Source organism: Zonotrichia leucophrys, chromosome 3, assembly GCF_028769735.1.
Source record: "Zonotrichia leucophrys gambelii isolate GWCS_2022_RI chromosome 3, RI_Zleu_2.0, whole genome shotgun sequence".
Taxonomy (NCBI): Eukaryota; Metazoa; Chordata; class Aves; order Passeriformes; family Passerellidae; genus Zonotrichia; species Zonotrichia leucophrys.
The window spans coordinates 8,054,833-8,066,884 of NC_088172.1; the positions used below are offsets into that span (position 1 = coordinate 8,054,833).

At 37.5% G+C, this 12,052-nt stretch overlaps 1 protein-coding gene across 1 annotated transcript in view; it reads right to left on the bottom strand.

Annotated features, from left to right (window-relative positions):
• EYS (eyes shut homolog) overlaps positions 1 to 12,052 on the bottom strand; it is a 704,733-nt gene that overhangs the window by 76,909 nt on the left and 615,772 nt on the right. The window lies entirely within an intron of this gene.

Below are 12,052 nucleotides of genomic sequence, written 5' to 3' on the forward strand. Positions count from 1 at the left end.
GAATCACTAAATACAGCTGCTGATGGTAAAGAAATTATTTGTGTATTTGAAAAAAAGTTATTCCCCACAGCTGATGCTCAAAGGAAGATCATAGCCAGTTACAAAAAAAAAAAAAAAAAAAAAAGAAAAAAAAAGAAAAAAAAAGAAAGCTTTTACTACTACCTCTGAAGAGGAGAAACTCTTCAAACCCATTCAAGAGAGAAGATTTCAGCAACTTCTATCTGGCTAAGAGGTTTTGCTGTATTTGGAAAAAAAGCTCCAATACAACAAATGACACTTCTCAAAGGTTCCATTTAAACTCCTTTAATTAGTGTGTTTAATTTAGAAAAAACCCAACAAAACCCAACAAAAACCCCAACTGAATAAACAAACAAAAAAGTCACTTTTAAGAACTTGAGATGGGGATACAAATTTGGTCATAAATTGTATTCTGACTGTATTCTGTATAATAAAGTGATTGTGTGCCTTACTAATGTGTGAAGCTCACCATGACAAGGTTTTGAACACCAAAGCACAATCCTTGAAGATAATAAATCAAATTGAAAAATATCCTTAAGGATCCATTTCTTTACCATTGAAGAGTGGATTTTTTTAGGAAGGGAAACAATAGCGGCTGAATGAGGACTGAATAATTGGACAGGAAATGATAATTTCTTTGGGCGTGCAAGCAGAACTGCAACAATCTCTCTTGTTTTTCAGACAGTAGGTTACTCATGTATAAATCTGCCATAAGTATTTTTGACTCTAGCAAATCTACAGCAAATTTCTAAAAGTTTTGCAGCTAAAACAACTAAGACTCATGCCCAAGTTCTCATTCGAAAGAAAATCGCCATGTCCCTTAGCAGCAGACAAAGATATTTAACCAGAAGTGATTTAAGGAGATGAGTGTTCCTTGCTGAATCAACAATAATGATTCTTTGCCACTTGGGTCTTCTGAAAAGGTTTCATATTTGAGCACTAAACCAGCATCACATAGCTTAAGAGTTTTGACAGTTTCCCTGCAAAACACAATATGCCCACTGAATACCTGCACCTCTCATACTCTCCTATAACTTTTCATTCTAAAAGAAAGTTGTTTTTCTGTTCCTCTGCTTCCCCTTTTTAGGTAATTTGGAACTCGTTAAGATCCTTCATAGTCCTGACATAGTATTGCAAACCACAATGTCTGTTTAGGTAAACACATTTATAAATGCAGCTTTAAAAATGCAGCGTCTAATTTTTTCCACATATTCCAGAGGCTTCCTTGGAAACAAAGTATATAGACCTGAATTGAAGAAAATTAATTTTTCTAATATAAAAAATAAATTGTAAGGAAGCTGTTAAGAATGATTTTATAATCATCCTTGAGGCAGAAACCATTTAGAGCAAAACTGGTAGCATGAAGGCTACATAAAAACTCAAGAAGGCATTAAGAACATTTATGATTGTTGCAGCAGAAGTCCAATTTACATTGAGTTAAAGCATGATGGAATTACCAAGTGTGCACATAAGTTGAGCAGGTCAGAACAGGATCAGTGTCACACCTTCAGGTATGTCAGATGTAATGTGTACTAATGTATTATTTAAAGGATTTTAATGAAAACTGAATCAGATTAAGTGAACTGTTTCTAATCTGATTTTCACTGTATCAGGCTCAGCCCTACTCTGAGATAATAAAGCCAATGAAAAATAAAGAAAAATAAATAAGCAATGATCAGCAGAGTGTAAAAAACTTCAATTTGCAGGACAGAGAGTCAAGCAATAACTTTCTGTTATTTGTTGATTCCCAGCTTGCCAAAACATTTATACTTTCAAGACAAATTAGCAATTGATAAAAAACAGCCCCTTTTCTCTACCAAGAGCTGTCAAGAATTACAACCCCTGGTTAGGATTTCTCAAGCAGAATATGCATTATTATGTTCTTCTCACCATCAAACACTCCCTCAACATTGGCACTTCTCATCTGTAATTAACAAGCAGAACACAAGGTAAAATGCTGCAACTATCAGTGGTGCAAGTAATGACGTGAAATTGTTTCCACAGGCTCCAGGTCCTTTGAGAGGAATAAAAAGGCTCCACTGTATAACCCTCTCCAGACCATTTCAGACTCTAATCCTGCTTCTCTCCTACAACACAATCCTCTGGGGAACTGAGAGATCGTGAATTAATAACATTGATTTCTTTTTGCAGCAGCCAGTTGATTCAGAAAACTGCATCAATCAAAATTTGTTTTTCCTATGGTCTCTTAGTAGTTCCACAGACATTTCAAGCAAGTTGCTTGAAAGAAAGTGAAGAAAATATAGCCTCAAGAATGCAACTACATTATGCAGGGACTAATAAACTGGCATCAACAAAATAAAAATGTGTTTGCAGCCTGGGGTTAACATTTGGCTACTTTCAGTCGAGATAAAGGAATATTTTGACTTTACTTGACCTAGTCTGAACAGTCTAGAAAGATTTTGCTAGAACTGATCACTGACCTTGGCTGGTGAAAAACACATATTGATGGCAACATTCCTTGCAACATTTCATTTACCAGTTCTAAATTTTGAAACCTGTTTTGCTGCAATTCGTAAAGTCAAGGTAAGAGTGAATGGTATAGGTACCTTCAACTCTTAATGCCTTGTCTAGTCTTAAGAAGTATATTCAGAGGGCTTCTAAATTATGAAGGAAACAAATACTTCAGTTTCCCAAGGGCTTCAGTTTATGTTTTACACTAATTAATCATAATTTGTTTTAGACCATTCCTTCTTATCTGTTATGCTGGCTTGTCATATTTCAGCATCTTCTCCCATCAGCCCCAGAGAAGCTGATTCAACCTTCATGTTTTAGCACTATGTTCTTTTAAATGTTGCAGCTGGTAACATGACTTCCAATTATTTTTATGCAAATGCATATGACAACAACCCACATCTATCTTACCTCTCACTAATTAGATTCCAAGTTTTTAAAAACTTTTTCAGCTTTTAAAATTTTGCAACATGCTTGAAAAAGTATTATTTCTGTAACATTGCTCTTCTTCAAACACTGCAGCTTGGTCTTTCTAATAGTTTCCAGATAATTCCTCCTTGACATATTTCTGCTATATGATATGTCTTTCCCTCTGGGCTTTTAAAGGAAAAATATTCTCCACAAGAAGCTCAGGAAGACATTTACTGCATAGCTGCAACTGCCAAAAAATTACTATTCTTATCATATTGCTGCTTCTACAGAAAGGGTATGGCACTTCTTTCTATAAACTTAGATGTGCCAGTTAAAACCTGAATGTCCAACTTCATTCTTACTTTATTATTTCTTTTCTGTTTTATTATCCTTAGGTCCCAAGCTAAAGTGTGACCTTGTTCTACATATTTATAAATGCATACTATATGCAGTGCCATGAATCCTTGATGACTATATTAAAAAAATCTCATTAATGTTTCAAAACAATGGTAGAAATTATTTAACATTATATCTATCTTATCCATAGTTTCAAAGAATATTTAGAATATTCTTGGCACAGAAAAGACAAGGAGGTGACCCAAGGTGGCCAGGATGACTTTACTAAGGGCAAATAGTGCCTGGCCAATTGGGTGGCCTTCCATGGCAGAGTGATAGCAACAGTTGCCAAGGGAAGGCTAACAGATGACATCTATTTAGACTTCTGTAAGGTCTTTGAGATCATCCTTATCTACAAATTGGAGAGGAATTGATTTGGTGCATGAACTGTTTAGTAGGTAGGGACTAGCTAGATAGATGCAACCAGAGTCTATGGATAACCTGGACGACCACACTGGAGCTGTGGCCAGCGGCTCTGTGTCAAGGTGGAGCTGGTGAGGAGCAGTGTCCCTCAGGGCTCCGCTTGGGACTGGTGCTCTTCAGTGTCTCCATCAGTGACACAGTGAGAAATGGGAACCTCATGAAGCTCAACAAGGCCACATGCAAGGCGCTGCACCTGGGTTGGGGTGATTCCAGACATGAGTACAGCCTGGGAGAAGAGCTGCATGTGAACAGACCAGTGGAGAAGGACTTGGGGGTTCTCATGGATGAAAAGCTGGACAGGAGCCAACAGTGGTTACAGCCCAGAAGGCCAACAGCATCCTGGGCTGCATCAAAAGAGGAGTGGCCAGCAGATCAAGGGAGGTGATTCTGCTCCTCTGCCCTCAGGATTACTGCATCCAAGTCTCGGGTCCTCAGCACAAGAAAGACATGACCTGTTAGAGTGGATCCAGAGGAGGCCACAAAGACAACCAGAGGAGAATACTTCCCCTACAAAGACAGGCTGAGAGAGTTGATATTGTTCAGCCTGGAGAAGAAAAGGCTTTGGGGAGGCCTCACTGTGGCCTTCCTGTACATTAAGGGGACCTATGAAAAGTAAGGGAAGGGTCTTTTTATATGGGCACATAGTGACAAGGACAAGGGGAAATGGTTCTAAACGGAAAGAGGGCAGGTTTAGATTAGATGTTAGGAAGAGATGCCTTACTCAGAGGATGGTGAAGCACTGAAATAGGTTGTCCAGTAAGACTGTGGATACCCCATCCCCAGAAGTGTTTAAGGCCAGGTTGAATGGGGCTCTGAGAAACCTGGTCTAGTCACTAGCATTCCTGCTAGGTGTAGAAGAATGAATGCATAATAACAGTTGCATGGAATGTGAGAAAATTGGCCAGATTGATGCTGGACCCAGGACCAGTGATATCCTTTACTCTGTCTCTGTCTTCCCTCTTTTCAAAAAATTCTTTTATTTCTATTACTACTAGAAGATAAGGGACTAACTTATTCCAATTTCCATGATGTATATAATTTATTTATAAAACTTTGTAAGGTCTTTTTCTTTTGGCCCTCTGGCATTTGTTGTTCCTTTTCAACCATGGGTATTCACAAATCTCGAGTGCTCCCTTCCTCTCAGGAGTGGAACACCACAAATATGTAGATTAGAACAGTTTTTAATTTCATATCTGTTACTCTGTCTTTCACATTACATGAAATACACCTATGACACCCTTCTTCACATTTTACATGAAAATAATTAAAAGTTATTGTCAGAAAGGAGGAAAACCAGCAAGCCAGATGCAGTATTTCTTAACAGACACAAAACCTCAGCTTTTAAATGCAATGCTGAATTGTATTAACCTAAGTTTGAAAGAAGAATGAAATGTGATGCATCATCAGAAGGTTAAACCCTTGGCTATAGCAGCTGCCTCGAGAGAAGAGTGACACTGCTCCATCTTAGGAAAGACAGAGGTACATTGGTGAGTTTCACTGACTGCAAATATTATCTGTCAATACCTTCTTGCTGCAAATGTGTCAGAAAACACAAATTCATGTTGGAACAGATAAAAGGACTGAAAATATTTTACGGGATATGCTATAAATAAACCAAAAATAATAATAAAAAAAGCCTTAACAAAAAACTCTGCTAAATCTAGCAAAAAACCCCAACAACTACAAGGGAAGGTAAATTACTGTTCTGCTTCTCCGATCTCTGGCTTCATGTACTTCATTATCAGTCAAATTGGCCAGGAGTCTCAACCCCTCGGTGTCAGTACCATCCCCTATTGGAGGCAGCATCACCTCAGGGCAATCTGTAGGACAGAATGGGCAACCATGGTTCAGTTGCTTCTCTTCACAGCTCAGTACCTTAATACAAATCCACCTGGCTTGCACTAAAATGCCAAACTGGGTGATGAGATGCAGGCATATATTCCTTCATCCAACACAGAAGTGGAACAGACAGCTTGAACAGGCACTGCCAGCATTATCTGTCAGAGCTTTGAATGAGTTCATCTAGAACTGGAAATTTATACCAGACAAGGGCAAGTTTATGTGACACCTTTCTTTTTGAACTCTATGTGTGTATCTAATTGGGAAAACAAATATGACAGATACCTTAAATAATAATGCTTATGCCAGTGTATTTGGGTACAGTTTGTCTTAGAAATGTTAAATTATCATTTTCTGCATGCTTTCTGCAGCTACACATACATAATTTGATATGTCAGACTATGTTTCTCTGGTCCTTCTTGTGGTAGTTTATTGCACTGTTATGCTATATGTGATGCTACAGAGTTATTTTTAAAAATCTCCTTCAAAGTTATTTTTAAACAATGGGCTCTGATGAGCAGATTTCTTTATAAAACTTGATCCTGTACATACTCATTTTAATGCCCATAAACAATTTTTGCAGCTCCTCTATTGATTGTTAAGTGCAATTCTTCTTTTGTTGGTTTTTTTAATAGTTGTCCAATCAGCAAGATAGTACTTCAAAACTAAATCCAATATTACCAAGATGCTTTGCTTCTGATGTTTTCTATAGTGCATATGACCTGTCAAGACATTGATTCCCTCACTACACCATCAAAAAGGGTGGGAATTCTCTTCTTTTGACGTGAGCAGGCTGTTATCATTCTCTACAGCTTCCTGAAGGATGGCTGTAGTCAGGCAGGAGTTGGGTTATTTCACGAGGCAGCAACTGACAGAATCAGAGGACACAGTCTCAAGCTGCATCTAGGGAAATATAGGTTGGATTTTAGGAAAAACCTTTTTACAGAAAGGGTGATAAAGTTCTAGAATGGCCTGCCCAGGGAGGTGATGGAGTCACCATCCCTGGATGTGTTTAAAAACAGACTGGATGTGGCACTTGGTGCCATGGTTTAGTTGAGCATTTAGGGTATGGGTTGGACTTGATGATCTTGAATGTCGCTTCCAACCTAGTGATTCTGTGAAATCTGTGAATTCTGTGGAAGTTACACAGCTAGACCAAGCCAATAATTCACCTATGTTTAACAGTCAAATAGGCAGAAAAGTACTTCCAGAGAAGGATTTAGAATCATAGAATGACCTGGGTTGGACCTTAAAGTGACCTTTCATTAGCCCAGGTTGCTCAGAGCTTCATCCAGCCTGGCCTTGAAGACTTTCAGGGGTGGGACACCCACAACTTCTCTCTTTCAGGGCCTCACCACTCTCACAGTAAAGAATTTTTTCTTAATATCTAATCTAAACATACTCTACTGAGGATTAAGGACATTTCCCCTTGTCCCGACATGCTCAACATCCGCATCTCCACAGGAGGGTCTGCTCGTGGCAGACCCACATTTCACACTGTTTGCAAAATCCACTCCGCCTGTGAGGGACTGGGTGTGCACACCCTGTGTGTGGGTGTGTATAAATAATTTACAGAAAGTTTAACAGAAATTTTTAGGTGTTTGTTAACATTCTGCAGTGTCTGATATTGTAGTTTATCAGTCGCATTGCTGATACTGATCCTGAATTCTTAGTTCATTAATTGTCACTCGTTAATAAATCAACAATTATACACCATAAATAAATCAATAAATACTTTTATCCCAGTTTAAACCACATCAATTAAGCAGCTTTTCTCTGTGAAGAATACCTGTCAAAATTTGAAGGTAAAAAAAGAACTGCCAGTATAACCTGCATCTAGCTTCTTATGCTACATAATTCTGAACATGCACAGATTGTTGCACTTACGCATTTAGGAAAATCCATAAGTCAAAATGAAAGTATCAGCTAATTTTGCACACCACTTGGAGCTAGAAAATTGTTGAAAGCAAGCAATCTGAATTACTGTCTGAGACAACTTAAATTTTGTCTAAATTGAGAAAATAGGTGGAGACAGAAAAAATTGCAAATGTTGACATCCGAATAATTATTAATATTGTACTGTGGCAAATTTGTTTCCAACTGAGTCAAACATAGATGAAAGCACTTAATAGGAGAAAATCTTTGAAGCATTCAGGTGTCTAAAACCAGATGCAAAGGTTCACAGTGACATTCTCTGTAAAGTAGAGCCCTCCCTTTTTCAGAGACTCTGACTTTTCAGACAGAACTAATTGGTTATTACATAAGATTTCTGTTCTCTGAAAACTATCAAGCCACATTATTTTTTTTTCCTTGAAAAAGAACTGTAGTCAAACCAGAGAAAATCAGGCAAACATAATGCTATTTGCTAGTAGCTATGGTGACTGCTTGCAGGAAAAGGTAAAATGTTCTCAAGTGAAAGAAAAAACCCTCACTGTTGCTTCTGAAGGATAAAACTGAGCCAAACAAAACAATTTAATTTGTTAATATATATTTCTTTGCCCAAGTAAGCAGAGTGGGAAGGAAATTAACTTCCTATATTTAAATGCTTTAATTGGAAAATTCTTATAGGAAAAGTGTTGTAGCACTTCAGGAATGCTATCATTATATCAACTCTCTGTGCTAAAGATTGCTGTAATAGCTGAAAGCTTTGTAATAATTAACTCCTTCCAGAAATCAGGAAGATAGTGAAGAGGGAAAAATGTTAATAATTCATTAAAAAAATCAGGATTATTGACACACTATCATTATAAATAATTGAATCAAGTAAGTTTCCTCTCGGTAACATATCCTTGAGGTGCTGGATTCTTGTACATATTGATGTGGCTCTGGGACATAATATTGATTAAATCATCATTATTAAATTATTAAGTCAGATTGGGAAACCAGGCCAATTTTGTACTTCTCTATGTGTTCATTCTTAAATAGGGAGGCCTGGAAATGTTTATTTGTAATTGTCCTCTTTGCACTGCATTTATTCAGAAGCCATTTTAAGCTGGAGCACAAAATTGCTGGATTCCTTAAGCATGAGCTCGTATGTATTCAGCTAAGAGTGGGCTCTAAGGAGCACATGAAACCATTGTACTTCAGCTGCATTAAATACATGTTCATGTCTAAAATATTGAAAGACAGATGTGACAGAAGTGGCCTGATATTAGTTTACAGCTTACAGCCTATCCCTGCTGTTATTCATCAGGCCTGCATGGGTCCCTTAGCCACTCTGTAGTAAGAGTTGTAGTGTCATCTCATGGTGAAAAGACTTCTTTTTTCCAAAGGATGAGTTCTCAGACTTCTCAGCAACACATACATTTAACTATGACTGCCATCACTAGAGGTAGAACAGGTTTTGCCCTTTTCTTTGTTCCAGAAGTGGGAGGCAAGTGGATTTCTCTTTTTCCTGGTTTCACTAAGTTGACATCCACTGGTATGACACGCATAGCAGTAGCAGCAAGCTGGTGACACCACAGCAATTTCTGTCCTACAGAGAATTAACCTAGCAGTCAATTTTTACTTGTTTCCCCTTTTTTCCTTCTCTTATTGTACCACCCTTTCTCTTATCTTCTAGCTGGCTGTACTCTGAAAGGAATAATTAAATTTGGACAAATTTTTAATCAACAGGACAGCAGTAGTTTTGGTAGTATCCCACTCTACCCCAACTCTTTACCTTCTATCCACAGAAACCACTTTAGAAGTTCAAGACATTTTTATCTGTGATTCTGACTGCAGGTTCTTAATTGATTTCTGAGGGTGATCAAATCAGGTATGGCAATGCAAAAAATGCCTTAAGAACTTTTACTAGGTTCTAATTGAGACACTGTTTTTCAGATTTCCCTCCTGTTGTTTTCTCTTCAGTTCTGTAATGCAGATCAATACAATCCAAAGTTATTCTGTGTGAACAAAAAACTGTTGAATGTATCCAGCTGTGGTGCTTGATTAGATTTTCATTTCAGTAGTGTAAATCAGAGTAACTCCACATAAGGCAAGGAAATCTCAGTACTCTCAAATGGTGTAATCTCAGATGTAAAACCAGAACAAAATTCCATTTTTCTCCTTTTTCAACTGGCAGTGCTACATCCCAATCCTGCATCAGAAGATTAATCTCCTTTATATGTAAACACAGAATTGTACAATTACTAATTATTAACTAATAGAGTATTTAGACAGAGAGGAATATGCTCTTAACATCCTCTGTCAAGAAAGATAATTGGAGATGGAGCCTGAAAGAATATCATCCTCTGTGACTCAGATATCAGTGCATAATTTCTGTTAAAAGGAAGATAATTTTTCTCAAGAAATGCTGATTGCAGGCATAAGTTAGCTCAAACAAAAAGCAGGCTGGAGGATGAAGCATAGCTGGAATATGTTGATTTTATTTTTTAAATAACATAAAGTGTCCCTGCAGTTTATTCTTATGCCCATTCTGCTTTCAGAAATGAAAACCAGGTCTCAAGCCTAATTTCAATATTATAAACGCAAGATTAAAGAGTCTGTTTTCTGCACTGCAAATGAAAATAAAGTAGCAGTGCTGTGCAGGCTCTTGCCTATGTGCTTACACACCTCACTATGAAAGAATACTTCCATGAACACAGCATTTCTACTAAAAGTACATAATTTGCTACATCTCACTGGGACTATCTGCATCTCCCTTTATGGGAGTGAAGCAGTCTGATTGGTCCACACAGAGCATTCTTCTTCGTTGCTGCATAGAAAGGGAAATGAAATCAGGAGAGCACAGGGAAAAAACCCTCAGATACCACAGTAGTAGTGAAAAAAGAAGATATGTTTGAATGGAAACAAGCAACAATTTCCCATCTTTCCCATACACACAGATCTTGTCATGCCAATATTTACCAGGTTAAGCAGAACAGAATAATGTCTAGACAGAAGAAACCTTATATTTTCCTTATTGAAAAAATACTGCAATAAAGCTCAGAACAATAAGTGTTGGAGCAGTCACAGAAAATGGCACACCACTGGGCACTATTATTCCTTCTCTCCTGAGGTCTTAATCTAGAGTGTGATTTTTTTTGTTTTTCTTTTTAACAGCTGGAGATATATAAATGCAAGGGGAGGAGGGATGGAAGTTATAGGGGACAACATTCTAAGCATCTTAAAATATTTGCAACACACATATCACAGTGACTAAATATACCCAAAGAGAGTATAATCTTTTTTTTTCTTTCCTTCTTTCTGGTAAATCTCAGAGCATTTCAAATGTTAACTGACACAAGGTTTGTCAGAAGCCGTGTTTTTTTCTCCTCTCTATGAAATTTATTTCTGCAGGCTACTGCCAGTAGGAAGATGCTTTTATGAGAAGCAAATTGCTTGAATATGCTACTGGGGGATTTACTTTCTCTGTACCCCCAGTTTTATTTAAATGTCATAAAGAGCTGGCTAAACCCAATTATTACCAGCTCTGCAGTGTCTTCCTTCAGCTCAGGTCTGTGATCTACTGCTTTTTGTCCAGAGGGGCTTCAGGGCTGGGTCCATTTCTCCGGCAGGGAGCCAGTGACACTGGAGCTGTAGGTGGCAGCAGCCCACAGCTCTTCTCTCTCACAGCCTGGTGAAAGCCTAAAACCAGCCCAGAGACACGGAGCAGAGTTTTACTCAAGAGGCAGCAGAACAAAATATGGTAATAAGGATTTTTCACAGCCAAGGATTGCAGGATTTTCCTGGCAAAGAAAAGCAGTTTATGAAGCACCCATTTACTTAAGATTTGGTTTGTTGATTTGGTTTTTTGGGGTTTTTTTCAGGCTTTTTTTGCCTTTTTTTTTTTTTTTCTGGAGAAAATTGTTATTTTGCATACGCAGGCCCTTGGACAGTGTATAATTGTATAATCAAATGTCTCCAGAGCATAAAGATGAGATTTGACACAAACCCAATGTTTCTCATTTTGTTTTCAATTTGATTTTTGTAAGTTGGAGCATTCTGTGGTGGGTGGCCTTGTGATGCTATGTTTTTTTGGGTTTGTGGCTCAGGTTGCAGTGTTCTGGCCTAAGGAAAGCTAATTGCACGTGTACCTGGCTTTGCAGTGTAACTTGATAGAACACATATGCAATCATTGTCAAGGATATGAGAAATACATATATATTACCCAAGTTACTAAAAACACATATTATCAAGTCTAGCTTACAGAAAATGCTTGTCAATCTAAACATCCAGGAATTAGGAACTGCCCAATTCCTACTAAAGAAAGCCCACCCAAAAATATGGGCAAAAACATACTGATAAACGTCATCAATAGATAAGCATGTATACCAATTTGCCTATGAATACACTTTGAATATAAATGTATTTTCTCCTATATACATATTATAAAGATATAATAATACCCAACTGGTTTTGCTACTACTCAAATATTTATCCATAAAAAAAAATAAAAATTGATGGTTTAACTAAATTAGTGGGCAGATTAAAAAACCAAAAAAGATATATTCATTTCAATTACCATTTTTTACATATTCTGCATCTAGCAAGATTAGTTCCTAACCACAAA